Source organism: Lepisosteus platostomus, chromosome 7 (assembly GCF_059453375.1).
Source record: "Lepisosteus platostomus isolate fLepPlt1 chromosome 7, fLepPlt1.hap1, whole genome shotgun sequence".
In the NCBI taxonomy this organism is placed as follows: domain Eukaryota; kingdom Metazoa; phylum Chordata; class Actinopteri; order Semionotiformes; family Lepisosteidae; genus Lepisosteus; species Lepisosteus platostomus.
Genome location: NC_142617.1, coordinates 47,529,028 through 47,540,465, shown reverse-complemented (window position 1 = coordinate 47,540,465; position 11,438 = coordinate 47,529,028). Strand labels below are relative to the sequence as shown.

The 11,438-nt window shown below is 37.3% G+C and overlaps 1 long non-coding RNA gene across 1 annotated transcript; it reads left to right on the top strand.

Moving 5' to 3' along the window:
- The first annotated feature begins 18 nt into the window (after positions 1 to 18).
- Positions 19 to 3,390, top strand: LOC148658992 (uncharacterized). The gene is made up of 2 exons (XR_015940281.1): positions 19 to 658; positions 2,889 to 3,390. It is a non-coding gene; the product is annotated as an uncharacterized LOC148658992 (long non-coding RNA).
- The last annotated feature ends 8,048 nt before the right edge of the window (positions 3,391 to 11,438 follow it).

Genomic DNA, 11,438 nt, shown 5'->3' with positions numbered 1-11,438 from the left:
TAATATACTGTAAATGTATTACCACAGTGATATGCGGAATAGCTAAGAGAATAATGTTACAATTTAAAAGGAGTTTAATTGCAAGAAAGAAAAGAAAAATCTTGACTATCTTTAGGTGATATAAGCCCCAGGGATGCCCCTCTGGGGAGGTTCCGTTGTACTGTACACTGCATAACACTAATTAGCTGTTACTGCTATTATCTCTTATAATGAACACAGTGCATCGTTATGAAATGACTAGCATTTTGTAGAAGGGGCTTTTTTCTGGAACTCCTTTTCCCAGAGAAGGAATTATGCAACTCCTTAAATGAAGGAATTGTTGTTTTTATTTTCCTAAGCAACTAATGATTCTCAAAACTTTTTTTGTCTCAAAACTAGAGACATTTCTTGACAGTAGTAGTAGAAATTCTTAATTTAAGTCTGTGGATGAATAAATTGGAGCATGATTGTTTTTTGATTAGATTTTGTTGAGCTACCTTATTATATTTATTTTGTTTACAAAGACTCACTAGGGTAAAATGACACGAAAGAAAAAAACAAATTTTGACTTAATTTTGCCTAACCCTCTTGAGGTCTCAGCCCTGTCTTTTCTCTACAGTTTTTAACACTTCATCAATGAAGACAGAATGTTTCCCTACACGTTTACTTATGCTACAAGGTATTTAATTTCAATGTTTGTAATTTAAGCATTTTCAGATTTAAAAGCAATTTTATAACAAAGGTGTACCCTTACTGTATTATTTATCTATACTTTTGTGTGTTTCAATGCTCTTTTGGCTGAGGGACTCAAAAGAAGACACACTGTTGGAAAGCATGCATTTTCTTTCTCATTACTTGTGTCTTGTTCTATTTCCGAAAGCTGATGTTCCCTGTTCTTGTAGAGTGGTTGTGGTATGTTGGTGTCGCAGAGTTCGCTGTTGCAGCTCTGTTCATAAATGCATTTCCAAGCTGTGTAATATGTTTCACACTTCAGGAGATAGCAGGCCTTTCCGTGAAAGTATTGAAACATAATAACACTTTTTTAAAAGAAAAATCAATGGTCAAATAAAATGTGTTCCACATACTTTCATGTGTGAAAATGCTAACAGATTGTAAGAGCTGCGAGTGTTAACCACATTTCATCTTTTCCACATATCTTTGGGATGGAGAAATGCTGTTATTTAACAGATTTTTGGGAGTAGGTCAAATTCTAATCATGCAGAATTTCGGCTCTCCTACATGTAAATACCCTCTGGCCGCCCACATCTCTCTGGCCAAGTCTGTGCACATGTTTTCTAGCCCCCTTCCTCCACCTCAACTACACCCTTGCAGCAGCTCCCTGGTTCATTCCTTCAAAGTGAGGGGCATTGTGACAGCTGATCTACAGTCAGCACTGTCGATTCTTCGGCCAGGCTAGTTATTACAATATATTAAGTACTAAGTACGCTATTCCTTTATTTCTGTCAGCACTTTTTATTATCATACTTTTGCCATGGTGAGATGGTGGTTCTGACTGCAAACACTCAAAGACACAGCTCATGTAAATTGTCTGGTGATTTTTGTGAAAACCACTTAAAGGGTTTGATAACAATGTCTTACTTTAGTAACATGAGATCCTTAGAGATCAATTGAAAACTGAAATATTGACTCTTGTTTGTAACCATTCTTAAGTTCTTGTGCCTACTTCCCATGGTTTGTGTATTTAGGCATTAATATTTGATATGTATCAGATAATCCGCTGCAGTTACTGATAAAAAAATCCTCATTAATGGAAAGACACACCTCAGTGGCTCCTTTCATTATATAAATGCTGTGTTAAATAAGAGGGGGTTTACAAATCTAAGCTAGTTCAATATAATGTTAAATCTAAACATTCTATACAAATGTCAAAAGAATCATTCCCATGTTAATTATTCTGAACAAAGTAAAGTGCATTACATTACACAACAGTGTATATTTCCAAAGTGTGCTCTATTCAAGTATCAAGATACTCTCAGAAAAAAAAAACAAGAGCATTAATACCACTTCAGTGAAATACTGCATAGACAATAAGTGACACCATCAAAGATCTGTTACCTGAGGGAATAGCTGAAAATGGGTTATTTGATGCTTTATCTGTGGATGATCGTTAAAGGTATTTGAAAGCTGAGCTTTTCTCCCCATATAAATAAAAGTATTGCAATAGATCAGAAAAAATAAAGATATGGATAAACAGAGGGTCTCTGTACTACAAGTAGATTACTTTCCTATGAAAAAATACTGCTGTTCCATGAGACATCTTAAAATATACTGCAAGTATGAATAACTTTAGATAAAAGACCAAATCATTTGGGTATCATTTTCTGCCTGGTATTTTAACAGCAGCGTGAGCACAGACAGACCCACACGCAGGCATATACTCCATGCAGAGCTACTGCCAAAGAGCCCGCATTAATTTGCCAAACCAAGTTAAGCGTGCTTTTTAATTTTCCAAATGAACCTTATACTTTGACGCTCCGGCACTTTAATATAAGTATCAGTTGGACATACTTCATCAGCTTTAATGCAAGGGCAATGTGTGCTGCAGGGGCCCTACTCATACTCCTGAGCCTCCTGAAGGGGAAATTGGAAGGTAGGTGTGTTATCAGTCGCTGCACACAGCTCACATTTGTTTGCCTCTGCTAATTTGGTTTTGAAAATTCTATTCATCAGTGTTAATTCCCCCTGTGGGCACCAGGCAGTGTGCGTACCTTAATGTATTCTAAACATCTGCATTAGGATAACTTATTCATTGAATGAAATCTTTGAATCCCAATGCGAGACAGTCAAGTCTTTACCTGGTCATTTAACGTGTGTTAAAGTGGGATAGTGACAGGCAGGTCAAACTAACCTCTCCATTTGTTTTTGTCTTCCTTTTTTTTCATACACAGACAACTTGTGCTCCAATGGCCTGTTAGCCGTTTTGCAGAAGAGCTCAAAGCAGCAATGTGTGGATATTGAGAATTGGCTAATGGATAGAAAGTACATGCTCCGACACATTAATTCCCTTCCCTGTCAGGCTGCATCATTGCAGAGCGTGCATGATGGGAAGAGAGGTCCCATCTCACCATGGCACCTGCTGCTTTTCCATCTGCCACACAGAGCAGCTTCTTTGATTGCCCATTTTTCAGGCTAATGGCTCCATTTCTTCCCCCTTTGTAAACTTTTAAAAAATTTATTGTTTTCTGAGAACATTGGTGATATCTATCTCTCATGTTTGGACCAAGCTTAAGGCAACGGGGGAAGAGAGCAATGAAAACGTGGGCTAACTATCCGTCTGCCTCTCTTGCTGCATTGTAATATTTAGTTTGATAAAGTTGTCATGGTGATTATGTCTCCTGAGAATAATCAAGCCATGTGCATTGCTGATTAAAGGAAATAGCTCAGATGGTACACAGACTGGTAAATATTTAACCCACGGGCTACATTCTCGTTTGCCAGCAATAAATTTCCTTTGTTTTAATATGTCTGGAGAAACAGCGGAGAAAGAACCCATCCAGCCTGCACCACTCATGTCTTAAAAATGAATCTTCGAGCACCTAGTTCAGGATTTAAAAACAACTGATTTGTTTTCCGTTTTCCAGGGGCGTGAGAGCACTCAAAAGCAGGCACTCTCAAAGCCATCAAGGGCTCAGTTTTCATCAGATCATGGCGTCGTGACGTCAGTGAGGCAGCTCTCCACATGTGCAGTTCTAGAAGCGTCCCGAGTTGGTTCCATTAAGCTCAATCATGGCCGCGGCAGATTCTCAATGTTATTGTCCATTAGCCATGATCTCGCTGCCTCACAGACATGGCAATATAAAAAGCAATATTATTCTGCTGGTGCTGTAGATAGAAGACTGTTCATCAAAGAATTCTATTAAAGCAGACACTGCCGCATGATTCCAAATTTCATAAAATACAGAAAGATCTAATTTTGTACAAATGCCTAATAACACTGTATTACCAAATGTCAGCCCTCACTCATAACAAAGTAGCGGGGGGAGAGTTCTGCAGAGCAACAGAGCCCTAATACAGCTGCCATCCAGACATTATTGGCCATAAATCTGAACAGTTTCCCAGTTATGATGTCATCCCTTCATGTCAAGAATAGGGCAGCAGTAACATTTATTAAATATCATCAATACTTTTTTCTCTACTTGGCTGAAAATATCAGTGCATTTATGATGGCTGAGAAAAAAAAAAGGAATTTGTAATTGCAAATGTACCGATTTGTTTTCACTTTAGTTGCAACACCTACATGGTAAAAAATAACTGTATTCAGTTTATTTTCCTTATTTACTTTATTTTTTCTTCAAAATGAACCCACATCCCTTAAGAGGTACACAGCAACTTTATGATGCCTGAAATGTATCAAGTTGAAAAAGTATCCGTATCACGCTATTTTGAAATTCATCACAGACAATCGTGTTCTTATTGATGTGCTCTTTACTCCCAATGCTAAGCAGATCTGGAGACTTCTGACAAGATTGTATTCCCTGCACCTCAGTGCCAAAGGATTCCTATTCCTCTGGAGAAACAAAGAATTTATCAGTAGCACTGACAGGCTGCTGTGCCCCTTGTACAGTATGGTGATGATGTGCAGACTGTCTGACAGCCTCTCTGCACTGTGTCACTACTGTCTGGAGCACATGGAGTCACCCTGGGTCTCCAAAAGAACCCCAGCAAAGAGAATTGATTTCTTCCACCCAATGCCGTATATTATATTTAACCTTCTCAAAAGAAGGATAGGACATTTTAAATAAGCACAGTACCATAGAGTTGTGTGGTTTAACTTTTGAGGAAGATTTCACAGCTATTTGTACTCTTACAAATACTTAATGCAGTAATATTTTTAAAACAGTTCCTCATAATTAACAAAACAACAGGATTTATAAATGATCTTCTCATTACATATAGATTAAATTAGTTTCCATGAAAAATGTCCTAGAAAAAGTGTCTTAATTTCTGCTTGAACACAAAGCACCATACAAGACTAATGACTGTAGTTGGGTACTTTATATTAATTTGTTGACATAAAAGCCCACTTTTTATTTAATTTGGTTATTTAAATGCACAGAGCATGAGATTTACAATTCCAGCCTTTTAGTATCTAACCAATTAAAGGCTTTACTTCTATACAAATGCTCCCATTGAGTGAAGGGTTTATTACAGCTGAAGTAGAATCATATGGTTCCATTTATCTCTAAGAGATACCACTTAACTTTAGTTAAAAACTACAGGTTCTCTTGAAACACTAAAGAGTCCGGGTATGTAAACTCATTCCAGAGAAACACTTTGTCTTAAATATGCCTTGAAGGCTGGCTCATGCAGTGCTGAGTATGAACTGTAAAGGGCTGCATTTCTGAAATCGTACTCCGGTGAGTCTGCTTGGCGAATGAACCACCGCCTGACCTCTATCAGGCTGTAACTGTGTTATTTTGCTTTCTATGCCAATATTAATAAAACCAACATATGGCACCAGGCGCACACCAGCGATTTGTCCCTCAGGCTAATATGCGCTGTGTTTCTTGTAATTCTCCTCAAGTGGAGAATAAAAATTGAACAAGACTCATCTGACCTTAGATTTATTTATTTGTTTATTTGGGGTTTATTTATGTATTTATGAATTTCAGTAGCATTTGAGCACCACACTCAAGGCTAGTGAAGAATCTAAGCAGTCCATAAGCCATAACATGGATGCTTGACAATTAAAAGGCAGTTTAGGGTCAGCGTTGTACATCTGATGTGACCTGTACTCAGCCAGGAGCCAATGCCACTCTTCCCTTCATGTTCATGGTCTTGAACACACAGGGCCTAGGAAATGGAGGAGATCTGCAAGCTCCCGATCTGAGAGTCTTTCCGGAACCTACTGCAGTTTCGCTTTACTGTTCAGTAGGTATCTGAGATAAATTTGCAATGCAGCTGAAATATATTTTTTTAATAGCTTTCTCGTCTGAGGTAATGCTTAAAGTGGCATCATTAAAGGAGAGCATCTGTAGAGCTGTAAATACTTTATGATTTGCCCAATTTTTTTCACTCTCTCTTTTTCTCTGTCATTAATTTTAAAGCAGGCCTTGGCAATGACAAGGGGCTTTGTCTTCATTATACAGAAATGCAGTCTGAAAAAAATGAATCCATTTATGTTTTCAATTTGCTCTGAACTACTTTACAATAACTTGGGTCAAGACCTAATTTTTAAAGCAATTGTCACTGGCTTTTATTGCTATGTAGTGACTTGGTTTTGATTAAAGACCCTGTCAAAAAAACTTTTTATTCCGACAGTATCGTCTGCTTTTTCAATTTCTTTTAGTATTTTGTTTTTATCCCACAATGCCTAAAAATCGATTCTTATGGCAGAATACCCAAAGTCTGAGTATTCTGTGCACAATAAAAGCAAAATTTTGCTAAACGAGTGTTAGCTATCTATTTATTATATCAGGATGACATTTTGCCTTTCATTTGGAAGTAAGGACTTGTGTGATTTAAAATACTATTCTTTGTGACACAGGCCTAAAACACATCTTTCAACATGTTTGATTGAATCCTTTTATTTCCACCTGCAATGAAACATTGTTGCTAATGTGTTGCATCAGTTGAATGCTACAGTATTGATAGCCTTAACATAAAATTGAGTTTCTTTTTTTGATGTCATGCTTCCTCTGCTCTATAAGAACTTAATTCCTGGAAATTCAGTTTACTATCCATATCCTATCCCCCTCTCTGTGTGGCTTGCTTTCAGACACCACAAAGTGTGAGATTCTCAACCCTTGGGGCATTTGATTACTGTTGTCTGTCAGATCTTAGTTACATTTTTAGAGAAAAACTGGTTTTGAGATATTAAGATGTAATAGCCAATGATTTCCTGCTACTCTTCTCAAATTTTTTGCACCTTTCTACTCAATGTCTTTCTTCAGTGGGAGAAAACTGACAGCTTCAGACTCCACTTTCCCTTTCCTGAGAAGCCTGTGCAGTGTCAGTGTTTGGCTGGGTGACAGACAAGGCAGCAGGTGCTACACGGGGCTCACAGCTACACATGTTCAATCTCTAGATAAAAGCTACTTTTAAATGTCTCCTTTCTTCATACATTTGTACAGTTCAACTTTAGAAAAAATCTGTAAACACCCACTGTATTTTTGGTGTAGTGTAAAACGTATTGGTAAATCTACCACTGTTCAAAGCCACATCTCAACCTTCAAATATTTTTCAAATATAGAAATATTAATGCACAATTCCATGTTACATACTTCCTCCTCAGTTTGCACCTTGAGGTTTGCGTGTTGAGGAATGCGTTTAAATGATACCCAGAGAGATAAAAAGTGTATATTAAGGAGCTGCTTTAAAAAACAAAAAACAAGTTCTGGAACTTCGGCTCATGTCAGGTCAGATTTTGCCAGTGTTTGGGAAGCCAATATAAAAGAAAAAGAAAACCACCTTATGCCAGCAAAGGAAAAAAAAAATAAACAGAAAGTGACATGAAGGCAAGAAGGACAAGAAGTGGAATCAGAGTGGTATTGAATGCCAGGTTCCATTAAAAAGCTCAGACAGGAGAGTTTTAGCCCTTATCAGATTTGGAGATTCTTTCACGTGTGTTTACAAGATAACAAGACTTGCTGACAGTAATTCAGGACTAAAAAGATCTTTTGGCCAAATAATCAAATAGTGATTCCAGTTACTTTATCTAATTTTGATGTTATACTAAGGTTATGTTTACCCAACCCAATCCTCTTCTATTCAAACCCCACTGTTTTCAGACTACGATACCATTCCACTGCATTTTCATGGTTTATGAAGAAATCCATAAACAAAATAATTTACCCCATCAGGTGCTCCTCCATTAAAATGGCATAAAATAAATTGGTTTGGGGTTAACACCAGCTCTACCTGTTTTACCATTAACCAACCCTGTGGCTTTGGGTTGATTTGCTCAGCTGGAACAGGTGTCTGAGGAGATGAGGACATTGAACTGCTCCTTTATTAAGACTTGTGTGATCCCAGTGCATACATCTTCAGTATTCAGCTATATACAATGCTGTCAAAACATATTGAGGCAGCAAAGTCAAAACTATTATTTTTGTTTTACATACATATTACTTGTACTGTAATATCAAGTAAGTTTTATTTTTGCTACATACTGTATGCATACATTTGATTATATTAACATACTTTGTGTCCAAGCCAATAAATTCAAAGCAGTAATTATAAATACTGGAACATATTCACTCTCATCCAAGTAAATTACAAAATGTTAAAGTCAGTATTCGGTTACATTATCCACCCATCCACTGGAGCTTATCTCAGCAAGCAATGGAAGCAAGGAAGGGTACACACTAGACAGAGTGTTAGTCTATCGCAGGACACAGACACAAACACAGACATACAGTACACACACTCACACCAGGGCCAGTTTTCCCAGAAGCCAATTAACCTACTGTACCTGTATTGTTCTGGACTTTGGGAGGAACCTGGAGCACCTGACAAGTGCTGCAAGGCAGCAATGTTAACAGCCGTGCCACCATGCCACCCCAGTTGTATATTCCTACAATGTAATAACAGTGTGTACCCATAAAACACACCAAACTCTTTGTGTCATCATTTGAGATGCTTTTCCAAGCCTGTGCTGTGGCTTTTCTTGGGATGTTCTGACTTCAATGTTTTCTTCAGCATGTATCTAATCATTTCTTCTACAAGAGCAGACAAAATTATTCTGAATGAAAATGAATTCATTCATCTCACGATCACAAATAACAATTACTCGAATGTAAAGCTGGGACTTTGCTGTCCCAGTATGACAGATATTTTATACACAGTAGTGTTTCAAAAATAGCATTTAAAATTAAATATAGTTATATGCCTTTCTCTTTAAAATGTTTTGATTGATGAAGAATCATACTACTGATTACAGATATAATAATAACCATTATTCATTTTAATTCAACTAAAATCAAACAAAATAAAAAAGTATACTAAGGCTAAAAATTCCTACATTGTTTTTCATCTGTGTGTAACACAGCAGAAGGCCTTCTGAATAACACATCCTGACCCAAGATTGGTGGTATAGCTTACACAACATAAATTCTAGATGGCACAAGACTAAGATGCTTTTTTTAATGTTTAAAGCTTCAATCTATTTGGTAAGTTTGAATGGATTCAAAGAAGGTTTTTGAAACCTGATGAATACGTGAAAAATCTGAATATGGATGCAGCTCACACATCTTCTTATCTATATACAGTACCAGGCCTTAAGCCTGTCTGGACTACAAATTGTAATTTACAAAACATGTACAGCATGCCATTTAAAAAAGAAGGAACAAACAATCAATTTAAGTCTATTAATTTAAATTCAAGTGCCCTAAGATTTATTGTTGTGTGTATATTTGCACTTTGGTATGCACTTAAAGGAGACACCATAAATATATTTTAAGGATGAAATCAGGTAGAAGACCATGATTCAGAAATCGCATCACATGTTAGTTCATGAACAGTTCACTTACAGCATTTGATCGCACATCAGTGCCATGAGAAATTAAATCTTCTGGGATGGCTTTTTCACTGTCTGGTTTATTTTAAAGAATCTTGTATTCATGGCACTCCTAATAGTTTACAATGAAATTTACTTCTGCTTGTGATACACATCACCTGAAGAAGGACCTGTGGTGTTGTTTTGCTCCAAGATGAGAACAGCCAGAAAAGATGAGTTGTGCAATTTCTTTATTTTAGAGCTCCAAAAAAAATTGTTTGATTTATCTTTCTGAAAGCAGCATCACATGTGTTCTGTAATGAATCTGTGATGTATATTTTAAAAAAAGTTTATTATGGTGCGCTTTGGCTGCTGTCACATCATCCAGGTGTGTTGGTGTTGGTGCTGTTGGTGGTGGTGATGGAGGGGAATCCCCATTTGTACATGAAAGGACAGTGGTGCATGAGCTAAGTATTTAAATTATGCAACAAGCTATTATGTAACCTACAACTTATTCATCAAAAACTGAAAATATGTTTTATAATTTAAGTAAAGAGAAACTCTCTCTTTCCAGGTGTTTATCCCACATCAGCAGGGTCTGCTTTTCGGCACACCAGTCTTCATTTGGTGGTTTGAACCAAATCCTTGAGCTGACGTTGCCATTAACCGTGACCGAGAAATACTCCAACCAGAGTGCGTCGCTCCGCCTGCTGTCGGAGTGGGAGGGGGGAGGGGAGGAGAACAAAGTAATGTAGTAATCCTAAATGTAGGATTATTAGGAGTCATGGGAAATTTGGCCAGGACACTGGGGTTACACCCCTACTCTTTTCGAGAAATGCCCTGGGATTTTTAATGACCACAGAGAGTCAGGACCTCGGTTTTACGTCTCATCCAAAGGACGGTGCTTATTTACAGTGTCCCCGTCACTATACTGGGGCATTAGGACCTACCTGGACAGGGTGAGCACCCCCTGCTGGCCTCACTAACACCTCTTCCAGCAACAACCTTAGTTTTTCCCAGGAGGTCTCCCATCCAGGTACTGACCAGGCTCACACCTGCTTAGCTTCAGTGGGGCTGCCAGTTGTGATTTGCAGGGTGATATGGCTGCTGGCTTAAGTAAAGAGAAACTCAGGTGTACTAAATCATTTTCTGTGCATATACTATATTCTGCTTACTGCCCATTCAGTGTCGTACAACATATTCTGTACAAATACTAAATACCCACTTTTCAATTTTATCCCATTGTTGAACAAATTAGTTTTGCAAGTGACAGAAAAAACAGCTATTACACAAGTTTTCCTATATAACCACTCTTTCTCCTTTGTATGTAGTAAAGCACACCTTATTATTATTATTCATACAAAGATCATGCCTATAAAGGTGGCCTAGTAATCTGTCTTTTTACATTACATGGATTACAATAGATTAGAAGATGAATGTTAAAACAGAAAATACTTCCTAAAATAATCAAGGCATCTTTCCAAACATTAGCACAAATGTTACTGTCAAAAGCTTGGTTTGCATTTGATATGATCTAAAAATGATGTCAACTAAATATCACTCTGCAGCAAGACAAGCAGTTTTGTGGACCTGAGGAGATCTGATTGTGCTATATTAAGGCTGAGGTTTCATGCAGTATGTGACAGTTTGTATTTGGCATATATTTGCCACTGAAACTGTGCTTTATGATGTGCAAAACATCGAATATATGCTTAATTTTCTGAAAGCGTATATAAATATAGTGATTATCTCTCATTTTCTTAAATAGTAATTCATAGAGCTTAGAAATTAGGTTAGTCTAACAGAGGTAATGCCTGGTATGCTTGACAGTTTCAATTATGATGTGCTTTAAAGAAAAGCAAGAAACATTAGAGAAAGTTTAAGTCCTGTAAAAGTCTGTGTATGCTGTAACAGCCCTTGACACGTACTGGAATGTACATGTCTGAAACCTATAGGACCTTTTTTCTGACATGCAGACATCACATCACAATTTTGAAGCTGC